The sequence below is a fragment of the Marmota marmota genome, unplaced genomic scaffold (genome assembly GCF_001458135.2).
Source record: "Marmota marmota marmota unplaced genomic scaffold, marMar, whole genome shotgun sequence".
NCBI lineage: Eukaryota > Metazoa > Chordata > Mammalia > Rodentia > Sciuridae > Marmota > Marmota marmota.
In genome coordinates this window covers 12423995-12449736 of record NW_025999999.1, presented here as the reverse complement: position 1 = coordinate 12449736, position 25742 = coordinate 12423995, and the positions used below count along the sequence as shown (strand labels likewise).

At 38.7% G+C, this 25742-nt stretch overlaps 1 long non-coding RNA gene across 38 annotated transcripts in view; it reads left to right on the top strand.

Annotated features, from left to right (window-relative positions):
- The window catches only part of LOC107149875, a 528547-nt gene that overhangs the window by 388790 nt on the left and 114015 nt on the right, over nucleotides 1-25742 (top strand). For 22 of the 38 annotated variants that reach the window (XR_007349161.1, XR_007349163.1, XR_007349165.1 and 19 more), the window contains 5 exons: nucleotides 363-583; nucleotides 5230-5362; nucleotides 5827-5984; nucleotides 9934-10049; nucleotides 14485-24088. This is a non-coding gene — a long non-coding RNA (uncharacterized LOC107149875). Of the gene's footprint in view, nucleotides 1-362; nucleotides 584-5229; nucleotides 5363-5826; nucleotides 5985-9933; nucleotides 10050-13057; nucleotides 13134-14484; nucleotides 24089-25742 lie in introns of all 38 variants that reach the window. The other 16 variants (XR_007349158.1, XR_007349162.1, XR_007349159.1 and 13 more) reach the window with 16 other exon arrangements.

Below are 25742 nucleotides of genomic sequence, written 5' to 3'. Positions count from 1 at the left end.
CGGCGGCGCTTCATTCTGCGCAAGCGGCAGCGACCTGCCCGGCGCCGCCTCCGCCCTCCCCCCACAGTGGCCCAACTTGGACAGAGTTGTAGAGCTGAGCGTCTGCCCCCTCCGCTAGCCGAAAGCCGAGAGCCCTGCGCTGCCGCTTGCGGTCTGGGATCCCCTCTCCTTCCCTGGGATGGGAGACGTTGACACCCGCCGCGGGTCCCTGGCCGCGCTGAGCGCTCTCCTGACTGCGCTGGGCTCCAGAAGCTCTGCGTACCTGGCTTCAGCTACTCCTCATGATCCTGGGCCCCAGCTCAAGAGCCCCTCTTTGGTAGCTGCGAGGTGAGTGAGCTCTTGCTATTCCTCTCCTCTCCCAGAGGGCCGCCAGCCAGGATCCGGGAGAGAGCAAGCAGGAGCCCTAAAGAACTCGAAGCCTGTGGGACCATGGGAGTCTGGAACCAGGAGCCAGAGTAAGAAAAAGCCTCGGCCTCAGGCCTCCAGATGGAGGAGCCGAGGTCGGCAAACAGTCTGCTAGCAGCGGTGACAAGAAGCTGTATGCAATAACGAGACTGCAGCTTTGGTGTGACCACAACAGCCTGTGAGTAGAGAAGCTGGACGGGCGGGGTCACAGAGCTGAGGGGTGGCAAGTGATAAAGTGCGTGCGCTGTGGGACCATGCTTCTGACTTAGTATGTGTGCAAAATAAAGGCTTTGCCTGCGTCCTTCCAAAAGTTGTATCGATTCTAGGATATGTCTCTGTCCTTCCAGGACCTCACCTTAAAAAGAACTTTCAGTTGAGCAGGTAAATGCCTACTTCCTGTCACTGTGGCTTCTGGAGCTGGAGAGACCAGGCAGAGTAGGAGGATATTAAGTGCCTGAAATGTGGTAAAAGGGTTAACTTTGGGGCAGTGACATCCTCCCAAAGATTTCCCTTTACATGCTGTGTGTAAGCCCCAAGTGACATATTTACAGAGTCATTCAGAAGGGGTACAGAGATCTCCAGTGGATAATCACTGCCTTTCCATGCAGTCCCTGTTTGTAATCCTCAGAAGGATTCAACTTAGAGGGCAGCCTCTTTCTCAGGACCCCAGTGTGTGTGTGTTTGTGTGTGTGCATATATACTTGTTTGTTTCAGAGTTGGGACTTTCCAGGTGAATTATTGATTGTTTTCAAATGTGATCCACTCTTGGAAACGTCAATATCCAAGTGACTGAAACTCATTGCCCCTGCCCCTTGCCTGACCTCCACTAGTGAAGAGCAAAGAGATTGGACATTTTTTATGGAGAGGAAAGGGATTGCTAGATTATAGCAGGCTGACCCTGGGGAGAGAGATTGTGGTGGGCTTCTGTGGACCTAAAGAAGCTAGCAGAGATGAAAGTTGGGGATTTGGAGCCATGCCCAAACTGAAAAGTGAACCTGGAAACTCATTGGCAGATTGTTTAAAATAACAACTTTGGTTTTGATGATTATAGACCATTTTAAAAGTATGTCAAAATTTTAAAGGCTGACAAAGAAGTAGATAGTAAGAATGTTGAAATTGTGAATAGGTAAAAATTCAACTAAATGAATACTTATTTATTTAGTTTAATTAAAAGGAAATTGAAAGCTTAGTCTGAAATGGTCACTGATTACCTACCCCAACACCATGCACCCGATCTTTATTTATAAGGCAATTGCCAATAACCTTCCCAGAGACATGTAACTTCAGTTATGCTCATTGTTAGCTTTTGAAATAAAAGTTTAGAGCATTTAACATAAATATTTACTCATTGGGAACTATTTTGGAATATAAGAATAGATTGTATTGAGGCAAATTATAACAGCAGCAGCCAGACTTGATAGTCCTGTCCTGAGAACTTCCACACATATTGAACCTTCAGGATACAAGCTTTGCTTTATATGTCCTTCTATACAAGTTTGTTGAAATAAATACAACAGAGGCTCCATCCAGCTCCTAGAGACCTTGACTCTCATTCCCTATCTTAACAATCGTATCTTATATATAAAACAGTTAATATTATTAAAAACCACTAAAATCATTGATCCCAGTTAAATTTGAATTTATGAAACTGTTTTTTCCACTTTTTTTATGTAGTTAAAACTTCTGACTTCAAACATATCAAGTATGTAAATCTGGGGGAAAATGAACTTGGGGTTCAACAAGCTACAAATTATCTCGTTGTCTTGGAAGATTTTTAGGCTGAATGAGACAGAAAGAAATGCATCTTTGGCAGACCAAATTCTCATTTGTTCATTGAAGAAATGACTGAAAAAAATGCCCAGTTTTTAATGCACACATTTGTGCTCATAGGCCTAGTAGACATGGTGTGGTTCAGGTTTGTGTAAATGGAGCAATCTATAAAAGCTAATGACTGTAATTAGTAATGGGGAATGATTGAAGGTTTGAGCACCAAGTTTGCTAACTAGTGAGCTCTTGCCTCTGAAGCCAGTTTCTTAATGCAACCCCAGACACACACACACACACACACACACACACACCACACACAGTACTTTTTCAATATATATGCACATATGGTCAGAAACAATGCTTATCAGTTTCATCTAGCTACATTTATCAGTCTGATCCTCATGGAGGAGGGATTTAGAGTTATTGGTTTTGTGAATTAGGGGGTGGAGAGTCCAAGGCAACCTCTTACATGGAGGCAACTTAATGAAATGCAAATCAGACTTGAGACCTGAGTTCTAGGCCTATGTGTTTGTCATGTGCCTTTAACAAGTTATCCTCATAATCTCAATATGAATTTCCTCATCTGTAAAGTGAAGTCAGTGCCACTGAAGACTAATGCACAGAATCATATATCTTAATACACATAAAAGGACATTATTGTCATACACTTTCTCTCAGGTAATTAAAGGAGACATAAATTCCAAATCTGAAGATGAAATCAGAGACTTATATTTTCTCACTTAGATTTCTCTTGAAGATAGAAGTGGGGTGCACAGCATTGTGCACCCTTCGGACTTGTCTGATCTTTAGCTGAAAGCTGTAGCTAAGGAAGGACTAATGATTATGACCCCACCTGCAGTAGAGGTATGAATAAGTAGACTGCCTCTTTAACTCTTCAAGAATTCTAGATGCTCTCCTTGTCCTCTTTTGTTCACTTTGCCTTTTTGCTCATGTTTCTAGGATAGAAGTTTGAAGATAAAACTTTTCCTTACACATATTGTGTGTGTGTGTGTGTTGCGTGTATGTCAAGAAGAATTCCCCAAATTGAAATCCAAGTACAAGTACTTGCGGCCTTGTCATGTGGGACAGCCTTTTTGATGGGAACCTTTGCTAGATTTAGACCAATTGTGGGGATCTTGGGGCATGAAAGGTTCTGAGAATAGATGATTTGTTGAGACCATGTTTCCTCTGTGTCATTCACTTAACAATGTTCTGTGCTATGTTCTAGTTGTATTTGTAATACTTAGTGCTTTGTGTTGTGTGTGTGTGTGTGTGTGTGTGTGTGTGTGTGTGTGAGAGAGAGAGAGAGAGAGAGAGAGAGAGAAATACTTCAACTGAGTCCCAAAATGCTAACCAGCATTTACTTATTGATTCTTGTGAAATTGCTATTATGTGTTTGCCAACCCAAAGATCATATCAAAGAAATCAATAAGGCTTAGATGGTAAATTTTAATGACCCTCTTCATATTTTTTGCTGCATGTCATTTAAATGTTTCAGTTTCTCATTCCCAGTGTCTTTAGCATTATCAATGTTGTTCAAAGAGATATTAGCCAAAGGCAGTTATCTGTAGTACATAACTTACATGATAATCATAGCATTGATGTTTTTATTTATCAAATTGCATGACTCACGGGTTTTTTGATATGCATGTTTGCCTTCTGCTATTTTTAGACCTACATGTATTAATAACAGCTTTGGTAATTAAACCGGGCCAATTTATGGTAAAATGCCTAATATTTTAGCTTTTACAATAATTTGTAAGAGTGTGATTATCAGTCCTATTGAAGAAAACAAGAAACCAAGGTTCAGAAAAGGTAATTCATTTGGCCAAGGACATATGAAAGGTTAAGTATAACCATGATTTAGAATCTGCATTGATCTGACTCCAAAACCTACATTTGCTTTGTAGACTTTAATGTAAGACTTAGAAAGCTGAGCCTTTTAAGTTCTGTCTATAATAATATTCACCTTGTATGGATTTCAGAAGATGTTGGGAACAGGCAAATCCTAGATATGGAAACTCCATCTTTTTGTGAAAACAGAATGATTTTAACACACACCTGTCATATTTCATTGCTAACTCTAGTGGTAATTACTCTGTTCTTACATGCTCCTCCTCATCTTTTAAGTCATGAAATCAACACTTGGATGAGTCATTGAACATGCAGTCATCTGCACATTTTGAGATCTAACCTTGGGGATTAACACATTCAGTGTTTACAATAAAATCTTATTTTAGTTCAAAATTGACTAACTTATTACCTTTTTATAGAATAAGGTAATTGGCTTTCTTTAGAAAACTTGAAATTTTCCTTTCATACTCAAGGCTCTGATTCTAATAAAAATGCTAATGTATAGTAACACTTACTTTCTGTAGAAGAAAAGAACACATATGACTTCCATTTGAATCTCCGCTCTTCTTACAGTCTATCTCTCAACACTAGGGAAAATACCTGTTTTCTGCTTTCTAAGGACACATGGTAGGTAACATCAATGAAGCCCCATTCAGGTCTCAACCAATGTATTAAGGTATCCAACCCGAAACTGCTGAGCACCTGTTCTTGCAAAGCAAAGTTCTGGGGAAAAAAGATGCCACTGTGATGGATACCCTTGAGAGTGAGCAAACCTTGCATCTCACATGATGAGGCTTTTTCCTATTGTTCTTATACATGTATGTGTACAGAAATTCCTAAAATTTGAAAGCCATTAATTTACATCAGGTACTGATATTTGTACTAAAGCCTTATTGATTTATTTGATATGATCTTTGGGTTGGCAAACACATAATTTTTGGCAACAAAGTGCTTAACCTGAGAATAAATATTACCTCTTTGACATTTACTTACATCGTTTAGAAAAGATAAGTAAATATTGACTCTGAGAATGATTCATCTCTCTCTTAAAAAGGACTTTTAAAATCATAGAATTAGTTGCAAAAATACATGGAGTATTTTACTAATGATATCAATAATTACAAACATTTAAGGGGTATTAACTCTGTCAGAAATAGTGCTGACAATTTAATAACATTATCTTATTAACTTTTAATTCTGCAGATATTTTCTGAGCACCTAATCTGTCCCAGGTGCTGATCTAGGAGTGCATATGAAGTGGTATAAGTTATGAACATTCGTTGAGACAGTAGAAGATGCACATCCTCTGAATATCAAGAGCACTAAAGAAGTAAAGGTGAGGGGAGAACCTTCTGATTGGGGTGGCTGGGCAGGCTTGTGACAAGGGTGGTGCTTAAATTGAGCCATGCATAGTAGAGAAAAGTTTAAAAGGAGAATTTTGAAATAACTATAAGCATGTAAGAGGAATAGCAAGAACAGATGTAGGAAGGCGAGAGATCCCTAATCTATAACATCAGTTTGGAATGAAGGTAGTATATGTTATGCTCATGAGAAACTGAAAAGCTACACACACACACACACACACACACACACACACACACACACAAATCTGTGTTGTCTCATATGCAGATTTAGAAAAAAAGGGGGGCAGTCTTTTTTTTTTGGTAAACTCCCTCTATCAAGTGACATCCCCAGCCTGGCTGTTCAGACTAACAATTCTCTTTATATCTCTAATTTTACTTATGCAATTTCTGTGGCCTCTCTTAATGTGATTCTTAATTTGTTATCATATACTTCTAGAAACTGTGTAGAAGGCATCTGTTCTCTGGTGGGAAATGGGCCAAACAATATCCTTGAAGTGGAACCAGACTCCACGGCATGTCACCATCACTCCTGATGAGCCCGGCTCTGTTCTGATCACATGGGTGCAATAGTCCAAAGGCTGACAAGAAACAAAGGTGAAATGTTATCATGCAAGGTTTTTAATGAAAGAACAGAGCCCAATTCAAAATGTAGGTAGGGGAAGAAAAAAATCCTCTGTAGGAAAACCTACATGAACTTTTGCATGTACATAAAAGATTTCTACAGATCTCCTAAATGTTTTTATGCCACTTTAAATCAGTGAGGTGCCTTTTTTACTTTTCAAAATGGTTCACTTTTGAAGAATTTTGTCACATTACTTTAAGGTTTATTCTCATGACAGGCCTGAGAGAGAAAAGAGAGATCATCATTACCTCTATTTCACAGGAGATGAAACAGAGGAAGGAACTACTGATTTAGGAGCATGATTTACACATCAGTTGTGGGAGGAAGAGGGACTGAGATTTGAGACCCAGCATTCCACTGATGCCTGGGTGCTCTCAGGACTTTGTTGTTTTTGTTTATATGTCTGTTTTGCCATATGCTAAGGAAGAGTTAGAGCTGAATTCACAGTGTGTGCTTTGGCAGAAGCCTGTGCTCCTGCCCATAAGAAACCATCACTGGGAAATGTAGAGATTGGCACAGAGTTCTAGGAGAACCTACGCAAGTTATATGTACTGGCCTTTGGAGCAAGATTCTTAGTCTAGACTAACTCTGAATCATTTATTAGTCTTTAAAAGATGACCTTCCAGGGTGCTGATAAGACTTATTGCAAGTGAGGGGCCTGCCTGCCTCCCTGCCCCCATTTATCCAACTTATGTTGGACTCTGATACACCTCACTGATAAGATAAATTGTAGCTGATGTTATTGCAGAAGGTATCAGGGAGGTGAATGCAGTAGAGTCCCTTTGTTCCCTCTCTAATGTAATAGGTGAAATCTAGTTAAGTCACGAAGCTTAAACATAGGCAGCACTAATCACAGTGAGGGATGTTATGAAACTGGTCATGACCTGGAAAATTAAAAGCAATGAAGTGCATGCTGGTCCTCATGGGTCAGGATCCAGCAGGAGGAATCAGATGCCAGCTCCCACACATCCTCCCCGATAACAGGCTGGGCATGACAAGCTTTGGTAATGCTGTGCAAACCACACATTGCCTATTGATGCAAATATTTTACAGGCAGATACAATTAAATTTAAGTTATCAATTATTCCCTTTGTTGTTTTTGAACCTAAGGGGTGCTGGAGGTTGGTAATGGGGCAGGGGTCAGTTTGCTAACCAGAACCACTGCTCTAGCCAGATGGGCCAATAGAAGCTGAATTATAACTACACTAGTAAAAATCATCACATCTTTTAAACAATTCTCTGTAAACTCACTGCAGCATATCAGCATGTTATCTAATGTAATCTTCATAGCAATCCTAAGTTGGTTTTATCTCTATTCTAACATTGTGAAAATCAAGACTCAAAGATGTTAAAGAAACCTACCCCAAACTACCTACCAAAAAGGGGGCCCAGCAGAAATCTGAGTGGTGTATGGGTTTATTTTGGAGTTTCTTAGAGATGTTGTTAGGTCAGTTGAATGTGATGGTGGGGAGAACTCTTGGCATGAGCATGAAAATCTGTGTATGCTCCTTTCCAGGTGACCTTGTTTTCAGGTCACTGACCTGGTTAATTCCTTTGATAGCTTGTATTCATCCCTGTGAGTAGCTCACATAGTGTCACCAATGTGTATCACCTGAAGCTTGTTATCCAAGAAGGCTATGGTGGGGCCTGATGCTGGCCATTAAGCCTAGAGAGACTTCATGTGCATATTCCTTTTAATATATTGCTACTAAGACAGGATATCAGGTGATTGGCTAATCAGACTGTTCCCATGAGCCAAAAATATGGGCATATTCCTTAACCAGAATAGCAGAGCATGTGGGAACCCACACTCATGGGCCATCGGATAGAAAGCTCTTCTATTCTGCTCTTTACTTCTTACCACACTCATTAAAGAAGGATTTGTAACTGTGCTTTGGAAGTATTGTCCTCAGTTCTCACCTGACTTGCTCTGTATTTTGCTGAGCAGTTGGAGAGATTTTGAGCTGGGTAGCCATAGACTTTCTAATGGGCTAGCATTGAGGTAAGACCCTGAGTTACCTACATTTGAATTTAGGTAAATTAAGACTTCAGAATTAGTATTTTGTTGGAGGGGGCAGGGGAGTGAACAGGAATACTCATTCTTTAATACCCCTCAGATGATCTTTATAAACACTGGAAAGAGGGAAAAACTTTTCCCAGAGGGTTCCTTTGAAGGCTTAGGAGTCTGAACCTCCTGGGATTGCCTGCACATCATGAGCACATGAGCATTTTTTTTAAGTTGAAGTTCACTGCTTTCAATCACTTCTTGAAGGAGTGTGTGAATGCAGCAGGGTGAAATCCTCCCAAGCAAGTGGTGGAGAGACACTGCTGAAGAAGAAGAGACTGACCTTTCAGGAGAAAGGGCCCTTCCTCTGGAAATAGTCACTTTGCGTTGTATTTCCCATAATGGGAATGAGTTTCAGGGAACCATCCTTCCTTGTTAACCACATAAAACTATATGCATTATGAGGAAAAAAACAGTGCAGTCTTCAAACTATAATGTAATGATTAATAGCAAAGACTCTGGAAACAGGTGCCTTGGGTATGAAATATTGCTTCATTCTTTATGAGCTCTGTAACTTCATGAAAATAATTTGGCAGCTCCAGGCCTCTATTTTGTCATATTTGTTCAGGGCAAATACTAAATTTTTAATAACTTTTTATTGTTTTTCTTTACTTTTTTATTGCACAAAAGGAAATAAAACCTGTGACTTTGTACATAAATATGAGAGAATATTATATACCCATTAAATATTTATATAATTACATATTTCATATTATTAGTTATATATTTTGTATAATATCTCAACTTATGCAGCTAGGAAAATGTATTTGGCAAACAAAAAATTGAAAACATAAATTTCAAATATAGTAAGATTATAAATCCATGGTGGCAGAAACATATTTATTGAGTTGCCTAGTGTATATCAAATATTTAATTGGGCATCTGGTACATAATAGGAGCTTAGTAAACTTTTTATTGAATTCATTTATATTTTTATAAACAAAAAATGGAAGACGTGAAGTAAATCTGGAAAATGGAGCTAAAACATTAACGATTATCAATGAGCGTTTTGATTATAAATCAAATTGTATTTTATGACATTTCTTTTAGGATCATGGACAATGTGTATTATAATGTGTATATAATTTCAGAAATCTGAAATTAAAAATAATAGTGAACTTACCTTTATTATACTTAATTCAAGGCAACTGAATTTGACAAAAAAATAATCCCTCTAATTACAAGTCTTTGTAGATAATTTTTAAGGCAAAGGCAAGAAAGCCGCTTTTTTCCTTCTTTTGAATGTGTAATAGCAAGTGTTTTCAAGCATTTCTTCATTAGATTTTAAAATTAGAGAAGAGATAGGTTTGAAGGTAATTGTACCAGTAAAACTAGGCACAGTTCTTAGACATCCTAGTCCCTATACTTTCAAAAAACAAAATGAAAAAAAAAAAACAATACATATGTATATAATTCAATTTGAGTCTCAGACACTAGGTTGACCTTGATATTTATGTGTCTGTCCATAAAATTCATGCACACACACAGACACACATACTATGTATGCATAGGAAGGCAAGCACTTGCTCAGTAATGGAGGTGAGACACTAAATGGTCTTTTACTTCAATGGAAGGAAATTTAGAACAAAGGGAGACAGAAGGAGAAGTAAGATAGAGATATGGAGAAAGGAGGAGACAGAAAGAGACAAGTCTGAATCAGGAACATGGGTTCATATGTGCAAAGAGAATCAGGAGTTAAAGACAAAGGAACAGCATAGCAATGCAAAACTTGAAATTCATCAATGTTTTAAAAAAGTTCAAGAGCAAAGCTTATTCTTTATTCATTAGAATCTTTCCTAATATACTAATAAGCATTTTTAATGATTTGACATGAATTCTGAATTTTTTGTTCTTAGGTGCCCTATCACAGTCAAGGCCTTATGAGATGTGCACCAGATTCCAGGGCTAACCAGCAGTCACCACATTTCCTTTGCAAAAGTTTGTACAGTGGCTCCTGACTTTACAAAAAGTGGTATTTCATTTTTTTATTTTTTATCATAATATATTTTGCCTTTGAAACAGAATTTACACTAGTAGTTAGATTTCTAGGTCAGCCCACAAAGACCAAGGTTCTCATATTAAGATGATCCTGTGCTTTAGGTATCCACTGGCTTTGAGCATTTAAAAGCTCATCTGGACATCAAACTGGGGTTGGTCATTTCATTTCTGGCAGAGTATGCCTTGGAGTCCATGCTGATGAGGAGATATGACGGTGTCAAAGACTTGGACACATTTGCTTTTTAGAACGTGAGACTAATGATCTAGTACAGGGACAGGCAAACTATGTGTGAAACAGATGTGTGTTTTTTCCACCTGCTTTTTTCTAAATGGATTTTTAGTGGAACACAATCAAGCATTTGCTTTTCCTATTGTCTTTGGATGTTTCTGTCCTAAATAGTTGATTTTGGTAATTGTAATAGTGATCACTTGTCCTGCAAAGTATTTCCAGACTGTCCCTTTATAGGAAAGTTCAATGACCCCTAAATGGCCTAAATCAGGAGGACACCATTTTTAACTATGCCTTTTATATTTGTGCTGATTTGAATTGTTTGTCTTTTCCTCTACGTTATAAAACTATTAAAACGTCTCAAATGTTTGTTCTACATGCAAATATGGGGTTTTGATATTCATGTCTTTGTTAAAAATCAGTAGATGAATGTGGAGCAAACTACAGACAGACCTCCTACCTTGGAGACAAGGAGAAGAGTTAGGGGGATAACTCAGGCAAGAATTTTGTTGTTGTTGTTGTTTTGGTACTGAGGATTGAACTCAGGGGCACTCAACCACTGAGCCACATCCCTAGCCATTTTTATATTTTATTTAGAAACAGGGTCTCACTAAGTTGCTGAGGCTGGCTTTGAACTCAAAATTCTCCTGCCTCAGCCTCCTTACCCAGTGGGATGACAGGCACAGGCAAGGAATTTTGATGGCTAGAATTAGCATGGTAAATATAGAGATGGGTGAATATAGGTTAAAATAGATTTGATACAGATTTTAGGATGTATATCCTTGGGAACCTAAGAAGGATGATAGGAAGAGTCAAGATGGATAAATACCCACAATTCTGACCATGACAATTATACAAATGTGTATTATGAAAGTTAGAGATGCAGAATTTGTGGTTCCCAGTAAGGAGGAGGAAATGCTGCTCTGCTGTGCCGTTCTCTACCTCCATTTGTACTTGCAAGGCTTATGGAGCCCCAGTACCACTGAGATATTGTGTGTATGTGTTTATGTCTGTGAACTTGTGCACATGACTTTAGGTTGTCGGCACTTGATCTTGACAGTACAGTGCCTTCTGGTACAGTTGGTGGTGCTATAACAAAGTACCATAGACTGGGTGGCTTATAAACAACAGGAATATATTTTTTCATAGTTCTGGAGACTATGAAATCTAAAACAAGGTACTGGCAGATTTGGTACATGGTGAGAGCCTGCTTTCTAGTTCATAGGCACACATCCTATTTCTGTGTCCTCTTATGGTAGAAGAGGATGGCTGAGCTCTCTGAGAATTCATTTATAAGGGCACTAATAATCTCCAGTCACCTGCTGAAGTCTCCACCTCCAAACTCCATCACATTAGGGGCTGGGTTTCAATATTCAAATTTTGTGGGGACATAAAGGTTCAGCATAAGGCATCTTGCCTGTGGACTTATTGTTGGATTTTCAATTAATGATGACTGTACAAAAAGCTTCTAATAAGTGAGGCTTCTGTTGCTTGATTGAGGCCTCCGTGCTAAGTAAAAAAATTCCATATAGTTTCTTACAGTGTTGATCCTAGGTGTCAAATGCAAATCCCATATGTTCCCCTATAAGTCATTCTGAGCAAAAGCAAGGACTTGTGCCATGACTTCTCCCTGAGGAAGAAGCTGTAGGTCAGGAACACGGCCAGCATTGTCTTGAGCAGAACCATCCCCCCCCGTTGGTGACCCCACTGTTGTTCATTATTATAAACTCCTTCCTAGTTCATGGCAGCACAGAGATGAACGCCACTCCTGATCCCTTCCTTCTTCTGACCAATGCCTCCTGAGTGAGATATATATTATTAGTGTAAGTGGTTAAGAAAAACGTGAATCAATTCTGCTGTAAAACTTAAATGAAATTCTTCAAGGCAAACAACCAGAGTTCTAGGTGAGATTACTCAGCCAGTTATAGCGTCCTTGTCTGTTATCACTGAAATTGTTTCTGATGCTTTTCCAACCTTTATTGAAATATCCTAATATGATCAAGTTCTCCTAAAAGACTGTAAGATGTACGTATTAGCTTCATAACAAGGGTTTTCTTTTTCATGTTAAAAAATAAAATCAGGGGAATAATTCATAGTCTTCTGTCCTAACCTAATAAACTATCCATTCATCTCCTTTCCTAACAAATATCCTAGGACTCCTATGAAATAAAGGTCATTTGTTCAATTTGGAATGAATTAAAAATGAATGAGAGATGAAGGATGTCCCTTCATTGCCAATTTTCTTCTCTTGCAACTTTCTTCCCTCAAAGTTATCCTTCATGCAAGTATCTCAGGTGAGGATCTGAGATTCCTCCTGGGCCTTGATATGAGAGACAGTACAGGGTGCAAAAGTGGTGTGTAAAGAGCATATAGAATGTGTGACTGATTGGTAGTGATTGACTGATGCCTTGCTGTGGTGACTTAATGTCCCATTCCTACTGGAAATTCTTAATTTCATTAACCTAATTGCAAAACCAGTTTAAGAAACTATAGAAAGTAAAACTTTTGATTGAATCAGTGGGTGGCTATTCATAGACACGACATATTACTGAAAGTATTGAGGCTACGCAGGTATTGGCAGGATGGACAGTAGCATCATCTTAGGAGGTATCAGATTCTGTTTCCAGATGTGTGGTGAAGTTGTTCCAAGAGTTGGCACTTCTGTATCCCTGGGGTCCCTACTCAGTGAATTCTGGTACCACTGTATTATGAAGAATTAGGTTCTAGTTCAAACCCATTTCTTTTGAACACAGACCCCTGTTTTACCCTGACTTGAGGTTAAAGTCTTCCTCATGATCTGATTTCAGATCTTCACTGAAAGTGTCCCTGGTAAGTAAGCAATTTAGTAAGTACTTGTGGCTGCCTGAGTTCATTCCTGCTGTGCTGGCTGCAAGTGGGATACATATTCTTTCTCCCTTTCTGTCTTCTTAAGCTCATTTTGATTAAAAGTAGTCTCTTTTCTTCTTTGTGAAAATCTTCCTGTCACCCATTCGACCTGGGTTTGAGTTTGGATCTCTTAGTCTAGGAAATGGTAACATGGAAGCCAAAACTTACAAAAGGAAACTTGGTTCCTGAAGACAGACATTACTTCAGTGAAAAGTAATCAGTAAAATTATATGAGGGAAAATAAAGCGGCTCATTACAACAGGGTCAGCCTTATCTAGTTTATGAGCACCACTTAATTAATTATTAAAGGCTAAGATATTTGAGAACATTTTAACAGTGTTCTATTAAGGTCAAAGTGACTTAGGATAAATTTAAATGGTGTTAGCCATTATGCTGTGTGAAGAACTCTTGATGTGGTGAGTTGAAGTGTGATGTGAGGCAGTGAGTCCTGAACTGAGTCAGGGGGAGACAAGCTTCATATCCCGCTTCTGCTTTAACTGGCTCTGGGATCTGAGATGAGGTTAGAGTCAATAACCGGGTCGTTTGTGAGGAATTCATGCAAGGAGAGCATTCAGCACAGGGAGGGCTTCACTCTTTCTGGGTGCCCTGTGAATTCTCAGTCTCTGTTTGGCTCAATCTGTCTGTCAGTCTTTTCTACTGAAGTTTGTTCAGGAAGTTTCTTTGAACCAAGGAGTTTCATAAAATGCAAGTGACACTGGGGACACTGTTCTATTCCAGGATGTTCTTTTACAGATTTGGGCATTGGACCTGATCCAGGAGACTGGGGTGTTTGTTCTGATTTTCTCTTCATTAGTTGTGTCAATTCTGACCTTTTTAGAGCATAGTTTCTTCCCCTGGGCCGTAGGGATAATACTACTGTCTAGGGACGCATGGGCCCTGAGTGGGACAGCCCCAGCTTAATTCTCAGTTCTACCACTGACTACATGGTAACCTTGGGCAAGTTACTGACACTGTGTTTCCTCATCTTAAAAGAACGTAATAGTAAGAACCACTTCCTGAGATATTCCAGAGACTGATATGAATCAATATAGAAAAATGCTCTTAAGAGAATGCCTGACACAGGATAGCTGCTTAATAAATGGTAATTGGAATGATTTTTATGGCTTTCTTTCCTTCACTCTAAGGAAATCGCCAGTCATCAAAACTGGAATGCTCAGGGTCCTGCTTATACAGTGTTAATGATTCAACAGCTCTCCCAAGAAAATAACTAATTCACCCAGCTTTATTTTACCTTTTCTCTCTCCCTTCTCCCACCCCTGATTTCTCCATGCAGAACTGAGAAGCATCAGCAGCAGCAACTATAATTCAGAGCCAAACTGCCAGAAACTAAGGATGGACAAACCTCCCCTCCCAAGCCCCTTCTTTGACCCTGGATTTCACAGGTAGAGAAATTCCACATACTCCTTAAGAGGGACAGAGCTGGGAGCACAGGGTTTTCTGGGAAAACCAGTGGCAGAGGCTCCCTGCTTCTCTACAAGACACTTATCTTCTTACTCAGGGAACCAGTATTTTCTTCAACCAAGTGGAAGTCCATGGGCTTTCTCTTTTATTTGAGTACCCACCCCAGCCTCAGAGCCAGTTGACCAACAGGAAACTGTATGGGGCTTTTCTAAGCCCTCTGGGGGAACTCAAAGTAAGTCTCAGTGGAGAAAATGTAGGATTGGCCTGTGGTCTTGGTTGTAACCCTGTCTCTTATAAAATTGTGGTATCAGATGAAATATGAATATAGTCCCTGAAAAGTGTAGACTTGTCACAAAGGCATGATTAACGGTAAATCACCATGATTGCTTCCTGTCTGTCATTCAGGGGTCTGTCTTCCTGAATCATTGTAAAAGTTGTTCATATTCTGGCTTCATGTATGTGTGTGTGTGTGTGTGTGTGTGTGTGTGTGTATGTGTATAAAGGCTCAACCCTCATATCATTAGTTTCAAAATCAGTTGTTCTGCCAATGTCTAATTGTGTGACAGTAAACATTCACATAATCTCTAAGCCCAAATTTTCTCATTTACATGCCTACCGTGCATTCTTGCTCAAATAAAATCTCAACTTTAATTTTGGAACCTCAGGGTCTCAGGGCTAGGTGGGAAGCTTGTATATCATCTGATATGGCCTTTACCTTATGCTTGCACTCACCCCTCACCAGCCTCACAGACAAATGATCCTGCAGCTTCAGACTGAAACTGACCTGGCTGTGAGCTAACTCCCTCAGGAGTTCTGATTGGTAGGAAGTTCTTTATTGTGGTAAGATGAACTCTATACCCTCTAGTAACTTTTACCTGTTGGTATCTGTGTTACCTCTGGATCCATTAACCTAATTTAATCACGACATTGAATAATTCTGTAAATGCCATTACAATTTTTTTTTAACATAATCACTCAGCTCCTTTGCTGGCTCCACCTTTGGAGATTCTGATCTGAGTTGAGTTATAAAACAGCATCAGATATTTCTAAACATTTCCAAGTGTTCTTGTTGCTTTGTTCTGATGATCCCCCAGAGGCATGAATTCTACTGCCATGACTGGAAGAGCAGGTGTCTTAAACTTGGATTATTTTATTTTATTTGGAAGTGATTTCTCCTTCTTATGACCTTCATTTATTTTTTTCTTTTAATTCTAAACAACAACAAAAAAAAAGATGAATAGAATTTTAGAAGAGAACTTGAAAGCTTCTAAGTAACAAAATGAAAGTCATTTGTAACTCAACTATTTGTAAAAATATAAATAAGATTATATTTTATGCCTTGTATCTGGATCATGTTTCAGTATATGTATTTATATGCAATTGTTGAAACTGGCAGTCCATGTGGTTCTAGGTGCTAACCTGGTACTGAGCATTATGTTGTCTTTTCGTAAGTATTATCATAATGGTTGCATCATAATATTTTGTTGAATGAATGCACCATAATTTACTTAATGAATCCCCGATTGTAATCCCCACTTTGGGTTCAGTTTTTAGGAACACCAAGGCTATTTTCTTTGAAGAGTGGAAATATGAGAAAAGGTAATGCCTGTAGGTTCCCATCACAAAATATTTTTTCCCAAGTGTTAAAGTAACCCCTTCACCCTTTTTTTTTCTTTTCTTTTCTTAAATTAGAGTCAGTAGGGCAAGTGTGTCCAATCCTGTTAGAGCTAGAAAGTTGAAAACACAGGTTGATGTGCATGTGTGTGTGTAAATTGTACTTCCCAAATTTAAGCTTACGGTATCATATTGGTGATGTCTGTGACAAACAAGACTTCTTTGGTTTGTCCCTTTTACAGATTCAAAAGGCCCACCCAGGGCTGGAACAACCTTTTCCTCTGATATTCAGAATTTTCTTGGAAATTACTATCCCTCTGTGTCAGGAAGAAAGTTTTTAATGCACTTGAACCCAGAGCAGAAATCAAAATATTCCACGTGTGCCTCGTATTGACATAATTTGGATCCACTTATTTATAAGCACATCACCCTGGTGGCACAAAGGTTCCACCTTCAATGATCAGATCAGTCCCCCAGGGTTACTGTTAAGAGTGGCAGTATCCTCTCTACTCTGTAAACATAATCAATTCTAGTTATGTTCTTCATGTGTCCATTAAAAAAGGTGGATGAGAGCTACAAAGATGACTCCCTGGTTTTGGTAGTGAGGTACCCATATCGGGTGGGCAGATCCTCATCATGGTTGACTATGATAAGTAACAGTGAAGCATTTTGCTCCTCCTTTCCCACGATATAACTTTAATAACTAGGAAGGCCAGGACCTTTTAACTACTAACTTTGGTTCAAATACAAAGAAAAATGATTATCGAGATTGATCTTTTGATATACCAGGGATGAGAGAAGCCATGCAGATTAGGAGGAAAGGGTAGTGATGGCCAACCTTATCTATAGTTCATATATTTAAAATTCAGAACTGTGGACATCCTGAATCGAAAAGTTTTTGGCCACTCAAAATCAAAATCAGCTTCTCAAAAAGAGACAAGACACTCTGCTCATAGAATGGAACCACCATAATCTGTCAGTGAATTTCTCAGCACAAACGTTGCAGGCTAGGAGAGAGTGGGATGGTGTATTCGATGTCCTGAAAGAAAAAAAAAATTCTGCAAGCCAAGAATGCCATGTTTAACAAGATTGCCCTTCACAAATGGAGGCAAGATAATGATATTCCCAGATAAACAAAAGGTGAGGAAGTTCATCACCAGTAAACCTGCCTTACAAGAAATGTTAGAGTGAGTTCTTAAAGCGGAAGTGAAAGGGTTCTATTTAGTCATGTGAAAATATATGTAAGTATAAAATTCTGGTAAATATATAATGCATTTCAGAATATTTAATTCTATATTGGTAGTATATAAATCACTTTTGTATAAAGATTAAAATACAAGTATTGTAAATACTTATAGCTATAATAATTTGTTAATGGATAGAAAATACATCAAAGACCTGAGTTGTGACTTTAACACATAAAATATGGGGTGGCTAAAAGTGTATGATTTTTGTGTGTTCTGAAACTTAGCGGGATAAAAGCTATTATAGGGCAATAACCACAGCAAAAATGTACAGTAGATCCACAAAGATAAAGAAAAAAGAATGAAAACATAACCACCGAAGAAAAACATCAACTCACAAAGGAAGATAGTCAGGTTCTTCATGTGTCCATTAAAAAAGGTGGATCATAGCTACCAAGATGACTCCCTGGTTTTGGTAGTGGTACCCATGTCGGGTGGGCAGATCCTCATCATGGTTGACTATGATAAGTAAGAGTGAAGAGCAAGAAAGGAAGAAATGAGAAAGAAGGAACAAAGAAACTACAAAACAGTCCTCAAACAAAAACAAAGTGGTAAGTAGCAAGTTCTGACCTTTCTGTCCTTAATTGCTTTGAATGTGAATAGGTGAAATTCTATAATGCAAAGACTAGGATGGCTGAACAAACATTAAATAGAGAAAAAGAAAAGATTCAATATATGCTTCCTACAAGACACGTACTTCAGTCTTAAATAAAAACATAAGCGAAAAGGGAGGGTATGTGAAAAGACTCCAGACAAATTAGAAACCAAAAGATAATAGGGATAGATATGCTTAGACTAAGTAAAATGTAAATAAAAAAATTAACAAAAAAAAGAAGGTAGTAAGGAATGGTAAAGGGGTCAGGTAATAAGAGGGTATAATAATTGTAGTTATATATGCAACCAGCAGTGGAGCATCTAAATATATTAAGCAAATATTAACAGATCTGAAATTAGTAATATCAGTATTATGAAAAGGGCCAAACACCATGATCAAGCGGTATTTATTTTGGGGAATGAAAGGATGGTTTAATATATGCACATAAGTGTGATATTCCACATGTCTAGAATGAATGATGAAAACCATACAATCATCTTAATGGGTGAAGAAAACATATTTGACATAAACCTTTTCAGGACAAAACTCTGATGATGTGTGTGTGTATAAATAAATGCATGCACACAGACAATACAATATTATTCAGCCATAAGAGAGAAGGAAATCCTGCCATTTTTAACAACATAGATGAGCACGGAGGGCATTATTGCTAATGAAAAAAGCGAGACAGAGAAAGGAAAAATGGTGTATGGTATCACTCTCATGTGAAATTTAAAGTAACAACTGCAATACACTCAGAATAGAATGGTAATTGCCAAAGGTTGAGGAAAATGTTGAGATGTTGGTCAAAGGTTACATACTTCAGTAAGAAGATAAACACATTTAAAGTTCTAATGTACACCATGGTGATTGTATTTAATAGTGCTGTATTTCATGCTTGGAATTAATTTTCTATAAGGATAGATTAAGCATTCTTAACAAAAAAGAAAAAGTTAACTCTGTGAGGTGATGGATGTGGTAATTAACTAATTAACTTGATTATGCTAATGATTTCATAACATTTATGTGTATCAAATCATCACATTGTGCACTTTAAATGTATACAATTCTATTTGTCAATTATATCTCAATAAAGCCGGAGATTAAAAAAAAAAAGAACAGTAGCTTCTATTTTCTTTTTTCTATGTGCAAAAGGCATTCCTGTTCTTTGTTCCTTAAAAATTGAGGGGCTATTGGATTATAGGATGAGAGATATAGATATAAGTAAGAGATATATAGGTGACTTAGCCACAACACAATTTGGTCAATTCTCCATGGAAGTTTTGCCCCCCACAAAAAAGTGCAGATGGATCTCTGGGTCAGTGGCCTATGAAAATATCGGATTTTTTCCTTCATTTTTCTAAAACATCAAGGAAATGAGAGACAGGTTTCTTTATCATGTGCCCAGTTCTCCAATGGAAGAAGACAGAGGTGCCATTACCCTAGAAGATACCCCATATCAAGTCATGCTATGGCCTATAAGCCCTCCACAAAAGCTGTTGGTCACTCCCAGAATTCCATGTCAGTCAAATACAGAGGGTTGCACATTTTGAAACCTTATTCAGTAAAGCATTCAAGCACTGAAGAGGGGGTAGAATTATTGACATAGACTGGGGCTGCAGGAATAGGTAGTTTCCAAATAAGAACAGAACCATGAAATACAACCAGGGCAGGTGGTCAGCACAAGGCAGAAACTGATTCAAACAGAAAGACAAGCCAAAAAGACAAAAATTTCAAAGGCAGACTAAAGTAGGTCATAAGGTCAAAAAGCAAATGACTGTCAGAAGTCACAAGGGCAGGGCCAAGGTAGCAGGGTGAGCCAAGAATAAGCCATCTCCTTCAATCAGAGGGAAACCCTTGCTGCATTCCAAAAGTGTTTGTTTACTTCATAAAGCAGAGGTACCTGTTTGGCTCTTGGGGTTTATATGGGCCTTATGGGTGGTGTTATAATTAAATAGCAGAGTAGTACTTTAACACTCTGCTAATTCTCAGGTTATATTTGTAAACAAGCCAGGGAAGCTTGAAGTGATGTTTCACATTAGCAGTATACATTTTGGTACACTAGAGATCATTTTAAGAATAATTTTGATTTATACTTGCTCACTCACCTCATTTATTTTATAAGACTAGACTTTAAAGGAGGATCCTCCTCAAATATTTAGGAAGAACAACTTATCACTTGTTCAGCACCCCCTTTAAAAGTCTAGAAGCCTTCCTTTTGGGACTTAGACTGTTGTCTCTGTGATATCGCCCCTCCTTTCCCACCTGCTCAGGAAATGTGAGCCGTGAATTGCAGCTGATTTGGAGTTTAAAGAGACTGCAACTCAAGTGTGACAGCAACTGCGCTATTTGTTCACCAGACTGTTAAGCCTGTCATTTCCCAAGGCGACCTTAGAGCAAACTCTTATTTAATTGTTTAAGCACGAGAAGCAAAAATGTCTAGGTACCCTGCTTCTCTAAATTTTTTTTTTCCTATTGGGGCTTTTTTTCTCTACTAGTTAGCATTTAAATCAAAGAAATATAAACTAGGTGAGATGACCTCTTGAAGACTGAAGATCACAATAAAATTGTAATATGCAAGATGTCAAGGGGATGATTCAGGAAAAATGTGGCATAAAAGAAATGTTCTTCCACACTTTTCTACAAATAATTTTAAACTTTATTTATTTATTTATTCATCTATTTCGGGTTTAAATGGCCACATGGCTAAAGTAACAAAATCAGATGAGTAGGCCCTATTTCTTTGGCTCACTCCTTGATCCTTTTAAAGCTATAGGTACAAGACTGGCAATTAGTTCCTGAGTGGCATGAACAGTGCCATTTTGCTTATTTCCAACAAGTATTATCTGTCATCCTTCATTAGATTGACCCAGAAACTGTGGGAAACCATGACCCAATATTTAAGGGGAATCAAGATTATAATCATCAGTGTTGAACATGATTTTATCTTTGGTGCTCCTCATCAGTTGGTATGTTTTCAGTTCCCTGGGGAGAGGTTACAGAATTCCCAAGAAGATCTTCTATGAGCAATTGGAAGGAATTTTTCTCAATATCTCTAGTATGTTTTGCTTTGCGGAACATGGCTGCATTTGAGAGGAAGGTGTGTTTGACTTTTCTCAAGGCTGTGCTTTATTGTTCTTAACTCCAATGGTATTTAAAGGTGAAAGGATACAAATTAGATCACATGCATATTCTGTAAGACCATAGACGATAGGCAGGTAAGGTTCAGGGGTAGGCTGAATGTCAGCAGATGTCCATCTCCAGCTCAGTGTTAAAATATTGCAGCGAGAGTACGAAGAGGAAAAACTGGTATTATTTCTATTTTATCTGTAAAGCTCACTCTGGGCTCAGGCCAATAAAATGTTTGGCCAATAAAATATTAACTCATATTCTTGCAAAAGCTTCAAAAATCACTTGCATGATATGTTCACCTTTTCTTGGAAATTTGCTACCATCAGTGTGAGTATAGGTTAACATGCCTAAACCTTGGCATGGGAAGATAGTAAAGGTGTTTTATTCAATTAGCTGACATCCTGACAACTTCCAAATAGGAGGAAGCCTAACCAAGACAGGCAGAAACATTTAACAACCTTGTATGTGTAGCAGAGTAGCTGAGGGCAGACACAAAATGAGCCTACCTGAGCCCAGCTTAGATCAGTGTAATTGCTCAATCACCCTATAAACTCATAAAATGTAAGAAATGTTGACTGTTGTATAACAATGATATTTTATGTTGTTGATCACACAGCATTAATGTGGCAATAGATACCTGACACACCAGCCCAATGAACATGATCAGTGAGTGTTAGCTATATACACCTCATCTCATTGAATCTAACATGCTTTGATAATGGTATCTCCTTGCTTTTTCTAGAAGCTATCTATAGAAAGCTTCTTTACAATGGCATAATAATCACCATATGGCAGGCAGTGACTTTTATATTCCATGAATTCAAAGATGCGTCTTTAATTCAAATATGCTATAGTGCTAAATTTCTGCTTATTGTGGAAAATTTTATTAAAAATCTTTAGGATACCAGTGACCTGTGAGTGCAACTGGGTGCAGCTCCTTGGGACTTGAGTGGCTGTAGATGCAAAGGTTGCAGCTTGGTATATTATGGCATCAGAGTCTCAGTCAGGCTCACTGAGGTCAGAGGCACCTGTAACTGGCCAGTGGACCTCTCCATTGAAGCAGATCAGTGCTATCCTTATTTTCCTTAGTGACAGGAGCAGTGTGGGACTCTCATGAGAGTTTCCAGTTTGCCTAAACACCACAATGGCAAAGCCTTCACAAATAAGGCTTTCTTCCACATTTACAGTTTGAGGGGTAAACTATGCCCCCCAGGATCTCTTAATGCTAAACTGGGGTAGTGTTCAATTGTGCTGCATATAAGTGATATGAGACAGCCAAGAAGAGTTTAAATACAACAATTATGGCAATAGTCAGGGAGACTTTAAATACTACAATTAAAATTACTTGTTGTGTGTTTTGCATGTTATGTTTTGTCGGGGTCTGTATACCAGACACAGATTAATATTTTATTCCCTATATCAATATTTTATAGTTTTTAGTAGAATGAGGTAAACGAGGTTAGTATTTTGTGTTTAAATTTTAAATGGAAGTTTACAGACATTGCAAGAAAATTAATACTGTTATTTCATTGTTATTGGACCAAAAAAAGGAGAACACAGGTTGAGGCAATACTTGGCTCCAAATAACTTTCACCTGCAATTTTTCTTTCTTTCTTTCTTTCGTAGAAATCGTACTCGTCTTTAAACAGAAGTAAATAAAGCAAGGTTCTCTAAGCACCTTTCATATCCTCTGAGTGCCACTACAATGAGGAGTCACCAAAGTATTACAGAATTGATGGCACAACACAGGGATCATGCTTGTGCCTTCCATGGTGAAAGCCCTAAAGGAAGAAATTATTGGTTCAGAGGAATCAGCCTGCTCTAGCTGAATGATGAGCTCATTCGGAATCTTCTTTCTACCAAGGGATGCCCGTGACTAGGAAAATGTCTTTGCTTTGTTAAAAAGGCCTCAGCCAAAGCTACCGAATGACCTTCCATCTTAAATCCAGCTTTGGTTTCCTACCCAGACCCTTCATGGTTCACTGGGAGGTCAGTGGTACTGACCAGGTAGTTTGGAGAGAGCATGAGTTTGGGAGTCACAAAAACCTTAACCCAAGTTCTGGCCTTTCCTGTGACATGCCAACCTGATTTTGCTAGGCTCTTTACTCTGAATGTCAATTTCATCCTTAAGTAAAGGGTGGTTAATTTTCACCTTAAGTAAAGGGTGGTTAATTTTCACCTTGTAAGATATGATGAAAATTAGGAAAAATGAGATACAGCAAACAACTACATAAAGAGGTCAGTTTCAATTTCCACCTTTCCCTTCCATTTTATTATTTTTATTTTGGGAGGTACCAGGGATTGAACTCGAGGACAATCAACCCCTGAGCCACATCCCCAGCCCTTTTCTATATTTTATTATAGACAGGGTCTCACTGAGTTGCTTAGTGCCTCACTTTTGCTGAGGCTGGCTTTGAACTAGCGATCCTCCTGTTTCAGCCTCCCGAACTACTGGGATTTCAGGTGTGCACCACCATGCCCAGCTATTTTATTATCTTACTATTTTCCAGTCTTGAATGCCTCTCTTTGGAACTGGGTATTGCTAGTACATTTGCCTAAATGTTCAGGTTTGCCCACTACTAAATGTTACAAGTCTATTCTCCTCTCACTTGATGGAGCATTCCCCCTTCCAGCGGACTTCTCTGAAGTGACCACCAGCAAAGAGCACAAGTATACACCTCCACTGTTCACACTACTCTTCCTGATTTCTCTGTCTCTGTCAATGCTAATGCCATTCAATGGTCATTCTGTGCTCTCTTTCCTTTCCCAGGAGAGTCACAGTACCACTGCTTACCCCTCTTCAGCGCCAGACTCCGTAGCAACCAGGTTGGGAAGAGTGTGGATGGATCAGTGCAGCTCATCACCATGGAACCTCATTTAAAGAGAATTTGGTATGAGAGGTGGTCATCTGCACCATCTTCATATAATAAATGAGGGACAAATGCATCAAGGCCCTTAGGGTCCATTGAGACTACTGTAAACATGGACATAAAGGTCTCTAGAAAGTTCATATGTTAAAGAAGAACACAAGTGACCATGAATCTGCCACGTTTTATATGCCAGGCTTTTTTCTAAAGGCACACATCAATTATTTCATTTAATGCCTCACAGCAGGCCTGTGATGTGGGTACCACTAGTAGCTCTCTTTGTGACATTTTCAGTTGTAGAGAAATTCAGTGCTTGTGCTTCACAGAAAGTTGTATACGTACCGAATGGCTAAGCTAGAACTTAGCACCTGTCAGCCTGACTCCATAGGTTTCTCTGCTTGCCTCCAGTTGAAGCCTTCCTCAGTTGGGCATTGGCCATTTTCGGATTCTGACTCTACAGATGAGCTGATGTGTTGGTGGAAGGAAGAACATCTGTGTTTCTGTTATAAAAAGAAAAGCTGTGATCACAGCCACATGCAATCAAATTCAGAGCCTTAAGGATTCCTCAGGGGTTATGGAATGTAGTTTGAGGCACACAAGTGTCAACGTCCGATGACAGGGAGGAAACATAACACCCACAGTGGCGTCTTTGGCCACCAGTGCATGAAATGTCCTGTGAGTAAGTAGATGGCCTGCACTGCCTTCCTGCTCCTGGAATTCACCCTCTACACTGTCGCATGGGATGATAGGACAAGTGTGTGTGAGTAGAGCCAATGATAATTAGAAGTCACTCCCCTCATTGCCATGTGAAGACAATGTTAATTAATTAAAAGTGGATTACCTCTGTGGTTGGAGAAATGAAATAAGGGCATTGTGGATTGCATCTCCTGAAGCAGAAACACAGCACAATTATTTCTGTTCTTGTATTTCAATATCAAAACTACCTTATTTGAAATCCTCTCACTCTAGATTTTAAGATGCCTCTGTCTTTCAGAAGGCATCATGCTTAGCTTTGCAGGGTGGGGGTGTGAAGTTGCCTAACTCTTTCTCTTGCCTCTGGGCAATGTCAGGCAGGGGCAACTGACTGATTTGTCAAACATTTTATTTATGTCATTCATGAAATAGAAATATATAAAGGAAAATATGCTCTTCGCTTTGAAAAATTAAGATGTACTGGGTGCATATGTGGTTACATGACTCAATACAGGCCAACTGTGCTTGTGTACAAGCCAGAAAAAAAAATTTGTGTATTTGCACTAAAAAAAATGAAATATACAATCAAGCTAGTTAATATACCTTTCACTTTACAGAGTTACCATTTTTGTGGTAAGATTAATGAATATCAAAATAACATATTTTAGGCAAGTATAGGGGCAGATGCCCATAATCCCAGCAGCTCTAGAGGCTGGGTGAGACAGGAGGATCACAACTTTGAGGCCAGCCTTAGCAATGTTACCCTTAGCAACTTAGTGAGACCCTGTATCAAAATAAAATATAAAAAAAGGACTGGGGATGTGGCTCAGTAGTTAAGCAACCTTGGGTTCAAGCTTCAGCATAAAAAAATCACATTTTACATTTTGAATGTGTACAATTACACATTGTAGACATTCAAAGTGCAAAATGTGGCAAGTCAGCTATACCCCAATAAAGCTGAAAATAATAATGAAAAGCAATACAT